The sequence below is a fragment of the Oncorhynchus mykiss genome, unplaced genomic scaffold (assembly GCF_013265735.2).
Source record: "Oncorhynchus mykiss isolate Arlee unplaced genomic scaffold, USDA_OmykA_1.1 un_scaffold_402, whole genome shotgun sequence".
Taxonomy (NCBI): Eukaryota; Metazoa; Chordata; class Actinopteri; order Salmoniformes; family Salmonidae; genus Oncorhynchus; species Oncorhynchus mykiss.
The window spans coordinates 51,508-65,536 of NW_023493849.1; the positions used below are offsets into that span (position 1 = coordinate 51,508).

General features: G+C 39.3%; 15 non-coding genes across 15 annotated transcripts; all 15 read right to left on the bottom strand.

Annotated features, from left to right (window-relative positions):
• Positions 1-625: 625 nt before the first annotated feature.
• LOC118955097 lies at positions 626-840 on the bottom strand. Its single transcript, XR_005044964.1, has one exon. It is a non-coding gene; the product is annotated as a small nucleolar RNA U3 (small nucleolar RNA).
• A 419-nt stretch (positions 841-1,259) lies between these two features.
• Positions 1,260-1,478, bottom strand: LOC118955101. The gene has a single exon (XR_005044968.1). It is a non-coding gene; the product is annotated as a small nucleolar RNA U3 (small nucleolar RNA).
• Positions 1,479-2,156: 678 nt separating this feature from the next.
• Positions 2,157-2,375, bottom strand: LOC118955102. Its single transcript, XR_005044969.1, has one exon. It is a non-coding gene; the product is annotated as a small nucleolar RNA U3 (small nucleolar RNA).
• A 678-nt stretch (positions 2,376-3,053) lies between these two features.
• Positions 3,054-3,269, bottom strand: LOC118955184. Its single transcript, XR_005045048.1, has one exon. It is a non-coding gene; the product is annotated as a small nucleolar RNA U3 (small nucleolar RNA).
• Positions 3,270-4,056: 787 nt separating this feature from the next.
• LOC118955103 lies at positions 4,057-4,275 on the bottom strand. Its single transcript, XR_005044970.1, has one exon. It is a non-coding gene; the product is annotated as a small nucleolar RNA U3 (small nucleolar RNA).
• Positions 4,276-4,953: 678 nt separating this feature from the next.
• On the bottom strand, positions 4,954-5,172 carry LOC118955104. Its single transcript, XR_005044971.1, has one exon. It is a non-coding gene; the product is annotated as a small nucleolar RNA U3 (small nucleolar RNA).
• A 678-nt stretch (positions 5,173-5,850) lies between these two features.
• Positions 5,851-6,069, bottom strand: LOC118955105. Its single transcript, XR_005044972.1, has one exon. It is a non-coding gene; the product is annotated as a small nucleolar RNA U3 (small nucleolar RNA).
• A 678-nt stretch (positions 6,070-6,747) lies between these two features.
• Positions 6,748-6,966, bottom strand: LOC118955106. Its single transcript, XR_005044973.1, has one exon. It is a non-coding gene; the product is annotated as a small nucleolar RNA U3 (small nucleolar RNA).
• A 678-nt stretch (positions 6,967-7,644) lies between these two features.
• LOC118955107 lies at positions 7,645-7,863 on the bottom strand. The gene has a single exon (XR_005044974.1). It is a non-coding gene; the product is annotated as a small nucleolar RNA U3 (small nucleolar RNA).
• A 678-nt stretch (positions 7,864-8,541) lies between these two features.
• On the bottom strand, positions 8,542-8,757 carry LOC118955185. The gene has a single exon (XR_005045049.1). It is a non-coding gene; the product is annotated as a small nucleolar RNA U3 (small nucleolar RNA).
• A 787-nt stretch (positions 8,758-9,544) lies between these two features.
• Positions 9,545-9,763, bottom strand: LOC118955108. Its single transcript, XR_005044975.1, has one exon. It is a non-coding gene; the product is annotated as a small nucleolar RNA U3 (small nucleolar RNA).
• A 678-nt stretch (positions 9,764-10,441) lies between these two features.
• Positions 10,442-10,657, bottom strand: LOC118955087. Its single transcript, XR_005044954.1, has one exon. It is a non-coding gene; the product is annotated as a small nucleolar RNA U3 (small nucleolar RNA).
• Positions 10,658-11,444: 787 nt separating this feature from the next.
• LOC118955109 lies at positions 11,445-11,663 on the bottom strand. Its single transcript, XR_005044976.1, has one exon. It is a non-coding gene; the product is annotated as a small nucleolar RNA U3 (small nucleolar RNA).
• A 678-nt stretch (positions 11,664-12,341) lies between these two features.
• LOC118955110 lies at positions 12,342-12,560 on the bottom strand. The gene has a single exon (XR_005044977.1). It is a non-coding gene; the product is annotated as a small nucleolar RNA U3 (small nucleolar RNA).
• Positions 12,561-13,238: 678 nt separating this feature from the next.
• Positions 13,239-13,457, bottom strand: LOC118955112. Its single transcript, XR_005044979.1, has one exon. It is a non-coding gene; the product is annotated as a small nucleolar RNA U3 (small nucleolar RNA).
• Between the last annotated feature and the right edge of the window lie 572 nt (positions 13,458-14,029).

Genomic DNA, 14,029 nt, shown 5'->3' on the forward strand with positions numbered 1-14,029 from the left:
TGCCAACAGGTAAAATATGACCTAATGTTGATGGACAGCCATCCATATTTCAAAGCCGGTTATTTGTGTTGAATTCTACCCCCTTTTAAACATTGTGTGTTTTAGCTATAGACGTATGGGTTGTACCATCAGATTCGTCTCTGTCTTCTGCATCCAGTGGTACCAAGAGTTAGTCTGTGTGATTAACGGGGGCTGAGATAGAGCTGTGTTTGTGAGACAAAGACGGATTCCGAAGGTGCCCAGGCCCGGGTCTTTTTTTTACAGAAACATCTGTAGAGTCAGAAAGGTTTGAATTACAAACTACTAAAAGCTATCTATGAAAAGCTGAGACTCTATCGAACATGCACATGTAACATGATTTGCTCTATGACGCTCACAAGCTACCAAAAAGTTGTTAGAAAGTACAAGGTTCTTCTACGTATGAAGGTCAAAGGTTGTCCTGAAAGGAACATTTTAAAACTCCTCATTTTGAAGCAAAATATAAGGGCTGGACATGGAGATCAACGAAAGCCAGAAAACGGAAAAGATTATTGCTGGGGTCTCAGGACTGATTCAAGAGGTTTTATTTTACTAACGATAAGGATTTGGGAGACATTTCAGTAGCTTTTATTGTACATGGTTATCATCCACTCAGAACATATTCCCTTCATCCACGTTCATTGAAGAACAAGGAACAGTCATCAAAGGTGGAAGAAAAATGAGCAAGGTCATTTCTAGCCACCAGATTCATGCTCTGAATGGGAATATCTTGAATCGTCATCATGGATAGCGAGATCTACCACTTTAGACACACATTTCTCAAGTAACGCACTATAGAAATGATCCCTGAAAGTATAGCTGTGTTTGTGAGACAAAGACGGATTCCGAAGGTGTCCAGGCCCGGGTCTTTTTTTTACAGAAACATCTGTAGAGTCAGAAAGGTTTGAATTACAAACTACTAAAAGCTATCTATGAAAAGCTGAGACTCTATCGAACATGCACATGTAACATGATTTGCTCTATGACGCTCACAAGCTACCAAAAAGTTGTTAGAAAGTACAAGGTTCTTCTACGTATGAAGGTCAAAGGTTGTCCTGAAAGGAACATTTTAAAACTCCTCATTTTGAAGCAAAATATAAGGGCTGGACATGGAGATCAACGAAAGCCAGAAAACGGAAAAGATTATTGCTGGGGTCTCAGGACTGATTCAAGAGGTTTTATTTTACTAACGATAAGGATTTGGGAGACATTTCAGTAGCTTTTATTGTACATGGTTATCATCCACTCAGAACATATTCCCTTCATCCACGTTCATTGAAGAACAAGGAACAGTCATCAAAGGTGGAAGAAAAATGAGCAAGGTCATTTCTAGCCACCAGATTCATGCTCTGAATGGGAATATCTTGAATCGTCATCATGGATAGCGAGATCTACCACTTTAGACACACATTTCTCAAGTAACATTAGCATCAACAGTTGTTGCAATCAAATTATGTTAATTATGGAGAATTGCTAGGTTTCTCAATTGAGAAAAATGGTCAGCGATGCTGGTTGCCAACAGGTAAAATATGACCTAATGTTGATGGACAGCCATCCATATTTCAAAGCCGGTTATTTGTGTTGAATTCTACCCCCTTTTAAACATTGTGTGTTTTAGCTATAGACGTATGGGTTGTACCATCAGATTCGTCTCTGTCTTCTGCATCCAGTGGTACCAAGAGTTAGTCTGTGTGATTAACGGGGGCTGAGATAGAGCTGTGTTTGTGAGACAAAGACGGATTCCGAAGGTGCCCAGGCCCGGGTCTTTTTTTTACAGAAACATCTGTAGAGTCAGAAAGGTTTGAATTACAAACTACTAAAAGCTATCTATGAAAAGCTGAGACTCTATCGAACATGCACATGTAACATGATTTGCTCTATGACGCTCACAAGCTACCAAAAAGTTGTTAGAAAGTACAAGGTTCTTCTACGTATGAACGTCAAAGGTTGTCCTGAAAGGAACATTTTAAAACTCCTCATTTTGAAGCAAAATATAAGGGCTGGACATGGAGATCAACGAAAGCCAGAAAACGGAAAAGATTATTGCTGGGGTCTCAGGACTGATTCAAGAGGTTTTATTTTACTAACGATAAGGATTTGGGAGACATTTCAGTAGCTTTTATTGTACATGGTTATCATCCACTCAGAACATATTCCCTTCATCCACGTTCATTGAAGAACAAGGAACAGTCATCAAAGGTGGAAGAAAAATGAGCAAGGTCATTTCTAGCCACCAGATTCATGCTCTGAATGGGAATATCTTGAATCGTCATCATGGATAGCGAGATCTACCACTTTAGACACACATTTCTCAAGTAACATTAGCATCAACAGTTGTTGCAATCAAATTATGTTAATTATGGAGAATTGCTAGGTTTCTCAATTGAGAAAAATGGTCAGCGATGCTGGTTGCCAACAGGTAAAATATGACCTAATGTTGATGGACAGCCATCCATATTTCAAAGCCGGTTATTTGTGTTGAATTCTACCCCCTTTTAAACATTGTGTGTTTTAGCTATAGACGTATGGGTTGTACCATCAGATTCGTCTCTGTCTTCTGCATCCAGTGGTAACAAGAGTTAGTCTGTGTGATTAACGGGGGCTGAGATAGAGCTGTGTTTGTGAGACAAAGACGGATTCCGAAGGTGCCCAGGCCCGGGTCTTTTTTTTAAAGAAACATCTGTAGAGTCAGAAAGGTTTGAATTACAAACTACTAAAAGCTATCTATGAAAAGCTGAGACTCTATCGAACATGCACATGTAACATGTTTTGCTCTATGACGCTCACAAGCTACCAAAACGTTGTTAGAAAGTACAAGGTTCTTCTACGTATGAAGGTCAAAGGTTGTCCTGAAAGGAAAATTTTAAAACTCCTCATTTTGAAGCAAAATATAAGGGCTGGACATGGAGATCAACGAAAGTCAGAAAACGGAAAAGATTATTGCTGGGGTCTCAGGACTGATTCAAGAGGTTTTATTTTACTAACGATAAGGATTTGGGAGACATTTCAGTAGCTTTTATTGTACATGGTTATCATCCACTCAGAACATATTCCCTTCATCCACATTCATTGAAGAACAAGGAACAGTCATCAAAGGTGGAAGAAAAATGAGCAAGGTCATTTCTAGCCACCAGATTCATGCTCTGAATGGGAATATCTTGAATCGTCATCATGGATAGCGAGATCTACCACTTTATACACACATTTCTCAAGTAACGCACTATAGAAATGATCCCTGAAAGTATAGTCTTGGTGCGTAAGTTGTTGTGATCAAGGTGGAGCATCTTGAAAAGAGCATTTGCACCAGCGGTTTGTGTTGCATTCTCAGCATCAACAGTTGTTGCAATCAAATTATGTTAATTATGGAGAATTGCTAGGTTTCTCAATTGAGAAAAATGGTCAGCGATGCTGGTTGCCAACAGGTAAAATATGACCTAATGTTGATGGACAGCCATCCATATTTCAAAGCCGGTTATTTGTGTTGAATTCTACCCCCTTTTAAACATTGTGTGTTTTAGCTATAGACGTATGGGTTGTACCATCAGATTCGTCTCTGTCTTCTGCATCCAGTGGTACCAAGAGTTAGTCTGTGTGATTAACGGGGGCTGAGATAGAGCTGTGTTTGTGAGACAAAGACGGATTCCGAAGGTGCCCAGGCCCGGGTCTTTTTTTTACAGAAACATCTGTAGAGTCAGAAAGGTTTGAATTACAAACTACTAAAAGCTATCTATGAAAAGCTGAGACTCTATCGAACATGCACATGTAACATGATTTGCTCTATGACGCTCACAAGCTACCAAAAAGTTGTTAGAAAGTACAAGGTTCTTCTACGTATGAAGGTCAAAGGTTGTCCTGAAAGGAACATTTTAAAACTCCTCATTTTGAAGCAAAATATAAGGGCTGGACATGGAGATCAACGAAAGCCAGAAAACGGAAAAGATTATTGCTGGGGTCTCAGGACTGATTCAAGAGGTTTTATTTTACTAACGATAAGGATTTGGGAGACATTTCAGTAGCTTTTATTGTACATGGTTATCATCCACTCAGAACATATTCCCTTCATCCACGTTCATTGAAGAACAAGGAACAGTCATCAAAGGTGGAAGAAAAATGAGCAAGGTCATTTCTAGCCACCAGATTCATGCTCTGAATGGGAATATCTTGAATCGTCATCATGGATAGCGAGATCTACCACTTTAGACACACATTTCTCAAGTAACATTAGCATCAACAGTTGTTGCAATCAAATTATGTTAATTATGGAGAATTGCTAGGTTTCTCAATTGAGAAAAATGGTCAGCGATGCTGGTTGCCAACAGGTAAAATATGACCTAATGTTGATGGACAGCCATCCATATTTCAAAGCCGGTTATTTGTGTTGAATTCTACCCCCTTTTAAACATTGTGTGTTTTAGCTATAGACGTATGGGTTGTACCATCAGATTCGTCTCTGTCTTCTGCATCCAGTGGTAACAAGAGTTAGTCTGTGTGATTAACGGGGGCTGAGATAGAGCTGTGTTTGTGAGACAAAGACGGATTCAGAAGGTGCCCAGGCCCGGGTCTTTTTTTTAAAGAAACATCTGTAGAGTCAGAAAGGTTTGAATTACAAACTACTAAAAGCTATCTATGAAAAGCTGAGACTCTATCGAACATGCACATGTAACATTATTTGCTCTATGACGCTCACAAGCTACCAAAAAGTTGTTAGAAAGTACAAGGTTCTTCTACGTATGAAGGTCAAAGGTTGTCCTGAAAGGAACATTTTAAAACTCCTCATTTTGAAGCAAAATATAAGGGCTGGACATGGAGATCAACGAAAGCCAGAAAACGGAAAAGATTATTGCTGGGGTCTCAGGACTGATTCAAGAGGTTTTATTTTACTAACGATAAGGATTTGGGAGACATTTCAGTAGCTTTTATTGTACATGGTTATCATCCACTCAGAACATATTCCCTTCATCCACGTTCATTGAAGAACAAGGAACAGTCATCAAAGGTGGAAGAAAAATGAGCAAGGTCATTTCTAGCCACCAGATTCATGCTCTGAATGGGAATATCTTGAATCGTCATCATGGATAGCGAGATCTACCACTTTAGACACACATTTCTCAAGTAACATTAGCATCAACAGTTGTTGCAATCAAATTATGTTAATTATGGAGAATTGCTAGGTTTCTCAATTGAGAAAAATGGTCAGCGATGCTGGTTGCCAACAGGTAAAATATGACCTAATGTTGATGGACAGCCATCCATATTTCAAAGCCGGTTATTTGTGTTGAATTCTACCCCCTTTTAAACATTGTGTGTTTTAGCTATAGACGTATGGGTTGTACCATCAGATTCGTCTCTGTCTTCTGCATCCAGTGGTACCAAGAGTTAGTCTGTGTGATTAACGGGGGCTGAGATAGAGCTGTGTTTGTGAGACAAAGACGGATTCCGAAGGTGCCCAGGCCCGGGTCTTTTTTTTACAGAAACATCTGTAGAGTCAGAAAGGTTTGAATTACAAACTACTAAAAGCTATCTATGAAAAGCTGAGACTCTATCGAACATGCAAATGTAACATGATTTGCTCTATGACGCTCACAAGCTACCAAAAAGTTGTTAGAAAGTACAAGGTTCTTCTACGTATGAAGGTCAAAGGTTGTCCTGAAAGGAACATTTTAAAACTCCTCATTTTGAAGCAAAATATAAGGGCTGGACATGGAGATCAACGAAAGCCAGAAAACGGAAAAGATTATTGCTGGGGTCTCAGGACTGATTCAAGAGGTTTTATTTTACTAACGATAAGGATTTGGGAGACATTTCAGTAGCTTTTATTGTACATGGTTATCATCCACTCAGAACATATTCCCTTCATCCACGTTCATTGAAGAACAAGGAACAGTCATCAAAGGTGGAAGAAAAATGAGCAAGGTCATTTCTAGCCACCAGATTCATGCTCTGAATGGGAATATCTTGAATCGTCATCATGGATAGCGAGATCTACCACTTTAGACACACATTTCTCAAGTAACATTAGCATCAACAGTTGTTGCAATCAAATTATGTTAATTATGGAGAATTGCTAGGTTTCTCAATTGAGAAAAATGGTCAGCGATGCTGGTTGCCAACAGGTAAAATATGACCTAATGTTGATGGACAGCCATCCATATTTCAAAGCCGGTTATTTGTGTTGAATTCTACCCCCTTTTAAACATTGTGTGTTTTAGCTATAGACGTATGGGTTGTACCATCAGATTCGTCTCTGTCTTCTGCATCCAGTGGTAACAAGAGTTAGTCTGTGTGATTAACGGGGGCTGAGATAGAGCTGTGTTTGTGAGACAAAGACGGATTCCGAAGGTGCCCAGGCCCGGGTCTTTTTTTTAAAGAAACATCTGTAGAGTCAGAAAGGTTTGAATTACAAACTACTAAAAGCTATCTATGAAAAGCTGAGACTCTATCGAACATGCACATGTAACATTATTTGCTCTATGACGCTCACAAGCTACCAAAAAGTTGTTAGAAAGTACAAGGTTCTTCTACGTATGAAGGTCAAAGGTTGTCCTGAAAGGAACATTTTAAAACTCCTCATTTTGAAGCAAAATATAAGGGCTGGACATGGAGATCAACGAAAGCCAGAAAACGGAAAAGATTATTGCTGGGGTCTCAGGACTGATTCAAGAGGTTTTATTTTACTAACGATAAGGATTTGGGAGACATTTCAGTAGCTTTTATTGTACATGGTTATCATCCACTCAGAACATATTCCCTTCATCCACGTTCATTGAAGAACAAGGAACAGTCATCAAAGGTGGAAGAAAAATGAGCAAGGTCATTTCTAGCCACCAGATTCATGCTCTGAATGGGAATATCTTGAATCGTCATCATGGATAGCGAGATCTACCACTTTAGACACACATTTCTCAAGTAACATTAGCATCAACAGTTGTTGCAATCAAATTATGTTAATTATGGAGAATTGCTAGGTTTCTCAATTGAGAAAAATGGTCAGCGATGCTGGTTGCCAACAGGTAAAATATGACCTAATGTTGATGGACAGCCATCCATATTTCAAAGCCGGTTATTTGTGTTGAATTCTACCCCCTTTTAAACATTGTGTGTTTTAGCTATAGACGTATGGGTTGTACCATCAGATTCGTCTCTGTCTTCTGCATCCAGTGGTACCAAGAGTTAGTCTGTGTGATTAACGGGGGCTGAGATAGAGCTGTGTTTGTGAGACAAAGACGGATTCCGAAGGTGCCCAGGCCCGGGTCTTTTTTTTACAGAAACATCTGTAGAGTCAGAAAGGTTTGAATTACAAACTACTAAAAGCTATCTATGAAAAGCTGAGACTCTATCGAACATGCACATGTAACATGATTTGCTCTATGACGCTCACAAGCTACCAAAAAGTTGTTAGAAAGTACAAGGTTCTTCTACGTATGAAGGTCAAAGGTTGTCCTGAAAGGAACATTTTAAAACTCCTCATTTTGAAGCAAAATATAAGGGCTGGACATGGAGATCAACGAAAGCCAGAAAACGGAAAAGATTATTGCTGGGGTCTCAGGACTGATTCAAGAGGTTTTATTTTACTAACGATAAGGATTTGGGAGACATTTCAGTAGCTTTTATTGTACATGGTTATCATCCACTCAGAACATATTCCCTTCATCCACGTTCATTGAAGAACAAGGAACAGTCATCAAAGGTGGAAGAAAAATGAGCAAGGTCATTTCTAGCCACCAGATTCATGCTCTGAATGGGAATATCTTGAATCGTCATCATGGATAGCGAGATCTACCACTTTAGACACACATTTCTCAAGTAACATTAGCATCAACAGTTGTTGCAATCAAATTATGTTAATTATGGAGAATTGCTAGGTTTCTCAATTGAGAAAAATGGTCAGCGATGCTGGTTGCCAACAGGTAAAATATGACCTAATGTTGATGGACAGCCATCCATATTTCAAAGCCGGTTATTTGTGTTGAATTCTACCCCCTTTTAAACATTGTGTGTTTTAGCTATAGACGTATGGGTTGTACCATCAGATTCGTCTCTGTCTTCTGCATCCAGTGGTAACAAGAGTTAGTCTGTGTGATTAACGGGGGCTGAGATAGAGCTGTGTTTGTGAGACAAAGACGGATTCCGAAGGTGCCCAGGCCCGGGTCTTTTTTTTAAAGAAACATCTGTAGAGTCAGAAAGGTTTGAATTACAAACTACTAAAAGCTATCTATGAAAAGCTGAGACTCTATCGAACATGCACATGTAACATGTTTTGCTCTATGACGCTCACAAGCTACCAAAACGTTGTTAGAAAGTACAAGGTTCTTCTACGTATGAAGGTCAAAGGTTGTCCTGAAAGGAAAATTTTAAAACTCCTCATTTTGAAGCAAAATATAAGGGCTGGACATGGAGATCAACGAAAGTCAGAAAACGGAAAAGATTATTGCTGGGGTCTCAGGACTGATTCAAGAGGTTTTATTTTACTAACGATAAGGATTTGGGAGACATTTCAGTAGCTTTTATTGTACATGGTTATCATCCACTCAGAACATATTCCCTTCATCCACATTCATTGAAGAACAAGGAACAGTCATCAAAGGTGGAAGAAAAATGAGCAAGGTCATTTCTAGCCACCAGATTCATGCTCTGAATGGGAATATCTTGAATCGTCATCATGGATAGCGAGATCTACCACTTTATACACACATTTCTCAAGTAACGCACTATAGAAATGATCCCTGAAAGTATAGTCTTGGTGCGTAAGTTGTTGTGATCAAGGTGGAGCATCTTGAAAAGAGCATTTGCACCAGCGGTTTGTGTTGCATTCTCAGCATCAACAGTTGTTGCAATCAAATTATGTTAATTATGGAGAATTGCTAGGTTTCTCAATTGAGAAAAATGGTCAGCGATGCTGGTTGCCAACAGGTAAAATATGACCTAATGTTGATGGACAGCCATCCATATTTCAAAGCCGGTTATTTGTGTTGAATTCTACCCCCTTTTAAACATTGTGTGTTTTAGCTATAGACGTATGGGTTGTACCATCAGATTCGTCTCTGTCTTCTGCATCCAGTGGTACCAAGAGTTAGTCTGTGTGATTAACGGGGGCTGAGATAGAGCTGTGTTTGTGAGACAAAGACGGATTCCGAAGGTGCCCAGGCCCGGGTCTTTTTTTTACAGAAACATCTGTAGAGTCAGAAAGGTTTGAATTACAAACTACTAAAAGCTATCTATGAAAAGCTGAGACTCTATCGAACATGCACATGTAACATGATTTGCTCTATGACGCTCACAAGCTACCAAAAAGTTGTTAGAAAGTACAAGGTTCTTCTACGTATGAAGGTCAAAGGTTGTCCTGAAAGGAACATTTTAAAACTCCTCATTTTGAAGCAAAATATAAGGGCTGGACATGGAGATCAACGAAAGCCAGAAAACGGAAAAGATTATTGCTGGGGTCTCAGGACTGATTCAAGAGGTTTTATTTTACTAACGATAAGGATTTGGGAGACATTTCAGTAGCTTTTATTGTACATGGTTATCATCCACTCAGAACATATTCCCTTCATCCACGTTCATTGAAGAACAAGGAACAGTCATCAAAGGTGGAAGAAAAATGAGCAAGGTCATTTCTAGCCACCAGATTCATGCTCTGAATGGGAATATCTTGAATCGTCATCATGGATAGCGAGATCTACCACTTTAGACACACATTTCTCAAGTAACATTAGCATCAACAGTTGTTGCAATCAAATTATGTTAATTATGGAGAATTGCTAGGTTTCTCAATTGAGAAAAATGGTCAGCGATGCTGGTTGCCAACAGGTAAAATATGACCTAATGTTGATGGACAGCCATCCATATTTCAAAGCCGGTTATTTGTGTTGAATTCTACCCCCTTTTAAACATTGTGTGTTTTAGCTATAGACGTATGGGTTGTACCATCAGATTCGTCTCTGTCTTCTGCATCCAGTGGTAACAAGAGTTAGTCTGTGTGATTAACGGGGGCTGAGATAGAGCTGTGTTTGTGAGACAAAGACGGATTCCGAAGGTGCCCAGGCCCGGGTCTTTTTTTTAAAGAAACATCTGTAGAGTCAGAAAGGTTTGAATTACAAACTACTAAAAGCTATCTATGAAAAGCTGAGACTCTATCGAACATGCACATGTAACATGTTTTGCTCTATGACGCTCACAAGCTACCAAAACGTTGTTAGAAAGTACAAGGTTCTTCTACGTATGAAGGTCAAAGGTTGTCCTGAAAGGAAAATTTTAAAACTCCTCATTTTGAAGCAAAATATAAGGGCTGGACATGGAGATCAACGAAAGCCAGAAAACGGAAAAGATTATTGCTGGGGTCTCAGGACTGATTCAAGAGGTTTTATTTTACTAACGATAAGGATTTGGGAGACATTTCAGTAGCTTTTATTGTACATGGTTATCATCCACTCAGAACATATTCTCTTCATCCACGTTCATTGAAGAACAAGGAACAGTCATCAAAGGTGGAAGAAAAATGAGCAAGGTCATTTCTAGCCACCAGATTCATGCTCTGAATGGGAATATCTTGAATCGTCATCATGGATAGCGAGATCTACCACTTTATACACACATTTCTCAAGTAACGCACTATAGAAATGATCCCTGAAAGTATAGTCTTGGTGCGTAAGTTGTTGTGATCAAGGTGGAGCATCTTGAAAAGAGCATTTGCACCAGCGGTTTGTGTTGCATTCTCAGCATCAACAGTTGTTGCAATCAAATTATGTTAATTATGGAGAATTGCTAGGTTTCTCAATTGAGAAAAATGGTCAGCGATGCTGGTTGCCAACAGGTAAAATATGACCTAATGTTGATGGACAGCCATCCATATTTCAAAGCCGGTTATTTGTGTTGAATTCTACCCCCTTTTAAACATTGTGTGTTTTAGCTATAGACGTATGGGTTGTACCATCAGATTCGTCTCTGTCTTCTGCATCCAGTGGTACCAAGAGTTAGTCTGTGTGATTAACGGGGGCTGAGATAGAGCTGTGTTTGTGAGACAAAGACGGATTCCGAAGGTGCCCAGGCCCGGGTCTTTTTTTTACAGAAACATCTGTAGAGTCAGAAAGGTTTGAATTACAAACTACTAAAAGCTATCTATGAAAAGCTGAGACTCTATCGAACATGCACATGTAACATGATTTGCTCTATGACGCTCACAAGCTACCAAAAAGTTGTTAGAAAGTACAAGGTTCTTCTACGTATGAAGGTCAAAGGTTGTCCTGAAAGGAACATTTTAAAACTCCTCATTTTGAAGCAAAATATAAGGGCTGGACATGGAGATCAACGAAAGCCAGAAAACGGAAAAGATTATTGCTGGGGTCTCAGGACTGATTCAAGAGGTTTTATTTTACTAACGATAAGGATTTGGGAGACATTTCAGTAGCTTTTATTGTACATGGTTATCATCCACTCAGAACATATTCCCTTCATCCACGTTCATTGAAGAACAAGGAACAGTCATCAAAGGTGGAAGAAAAATGAGCAAGGTCATTTCTAGCCACCAGATTCATGCTCTGAATGGGAATATCTTGAATCGTCATCATGGATAGCGAGATCTACCACTTTAGACACACATTTCTCAAGTAACATTAGCATCAACAGTTGTTGCAATCAAATTATGTTAATTATGGAGAATTGCTAGGTTTCTCAATTGAGAAAAATGGTCAGCGATGCTGGTTGCCAACAGGTAAAATATGACCTAATGTTGATGGACAGCCATCCATATTTCAAAGCCGGTTATTTGTGTTGAATTCTACCCCCTTTTAAACATTGTGTGTTTTAGCTATAGACGTATGGGTTGTACCATCAGATTCGTCTCTGTCTTCTGCATCCAGTGGTAACAAGAGTTAGTCTGTGTGATTAACGGGGGCTGAGATAGAGCTGTGTTTGTGAGACAAAGACGGATTCCGAAGGTGCCCAGGCCCGGGTCTTTTTTTTACAGAAACATCTGTAGAGTCAGAAAGGTTTGAATTACAAACTACTAAAAGCTATCTATGAAAAGCTGAGACTCTATCGAACATGCACATGTAACATGTTTTGCTCTATGACGCTCACAAGCTACCAAAACGTTGTTAGAAAGTACAAGGTTCTTCTACGTATGAAGGTCAAAGGTTGTCCTGAAAGGAACATTTTAAAACTCCTCATTTTGAAGCAAAATATAAGGGCTGGACATGGAGATCAACGAAAGCCAGAAAACGGAAAAGATTATTGCTGGGGTCTCAGGACTGATTCAAGAGGTTTTATTTTACTAACGATAAGGATTTGGGAGACATTTCAGTAGCTTTTATTGTACATGGTTATCATCCACTCAGAACATATTCCCTTCATCCACGTTCATTGAAGAACAAGGAACAGTCATCAAAGGTGGAAGAAAAATGAGCAAGGTCATTTCTAGCCACCAGATTCATGCTCTGAATGGGAATATCTTGAATCGTCATCATGGATAGCGAGATCTACCACTTTAGACACACATTTCTCAAGTAACATTAGCATCAACAGTTGTTGCAATCAAATTATGTTAATTATGGAGAATTGCTAGGTTTCTCAATTGAGAAAAATGGTCAGCGATGCTGGTTGCCAACAGGTAAAATATGACCTAATGTTGATGGACAGCCATCCATATTTCAAAGCCGGTTATTTGTGTTGAATTCTACCCCCTTTTAAACATTGTGTGTTTTAGCTATAGACGTATGGGTTGTACCATCAGATTCGTCTCTGTCTTCTGCATCCAGTGGTACCAAGAGTTAGTCTGTGTGATTAACGGGGGCTGAGATAGAGCTGTGTTTGTGAGACAAAGACGGATTCCGAAGGTGCCCAGGCCCGGGTCTTTTTTTTACAGAAACATCTGTAGAGTCAGAAAGGTTTGAATTACAAACTACTAAAAGCTATCTATGAAAAGCTGAGACTCTATCGAACATGCACATGTAACATGATTTGCTCTATGACGCTCACAAGCTACCAAAAAGTTGTTAGAAAGTACAAGGTTCTTCTACGTATGAAGGTCAAAGGTTGTCCTGAAAGGAACATTTTAAAACTCCTCATTTTGAAGCAAAATATAAGGGCTGGACATGGAGATCAACGAAAGCCAGAAAACGGAAAAGATTATTGCTGGGGTCTCAGGACTGATTCAAGAGGTTTTATTTTACTAACGATAAGGATTTGGGAGACATTTCAGTAGCTTTTATTGTACATGGTTATCATCCACTCAGAACATATTCCCTTCATCCACGTTCATTGAAGAACAAGGAACAGTCATCAAAGGTGGAAGAAAAATGAGCAAGGTCATTTCTAGCCACCAGATTCATGCTCTGAATGGGAATATCTTGAATCGTCATCATGGATAGCGAGATCTACCACTTTAGACACACATTTCTCAAGTAACATTAGCATCAACAGTTGTTGCAATCAAATTATGTTAATTATGGAGAATTGCTAGGTTTCTCAATTGAGAAAAATGGTCAGCGATGCTGGTTGCCAACAGGTAAAATATGACCTAATGTTGATGGACAGCCATCCATATTTCAAAGCCGGTTATTTGTGTTGAATTCTACCCCCTTTTAAACATTGTGTGTTTTAGCTATAGACGTATGGGTTGTACCATCAGATTCGTCTCTGTCTTCTGCATCCAGTGGTAACAAGAGTTAGTCTGTGTGATTAACGGGGGCTGAGATAGAGCTGTGTTTGTGAGACAAAGACGGATTCCGAAGGTGCCCAGGCCCGGGTCTTTTTTTTACAGAAACATCTGTAGAGTCAGAAAGGTTTGAATTACAAACTACTAAAAGCTATCTATGAAAAGCTGAGACTCTATCGAACATGCACATGTAACATGTTTTGCTCTATGACGCTCACAAGCTACCAAAACGTTGTTAGAAAGTACAAGGTTCTTCTACGTATGAAGGTCAAAGGTTGTCCTGAAAGGAACATTTTAAAACTCCTCATTTTGAAGCAAAATATAAGGGCTGGACATGGAGATCAACGAAAGCCAGAAAAC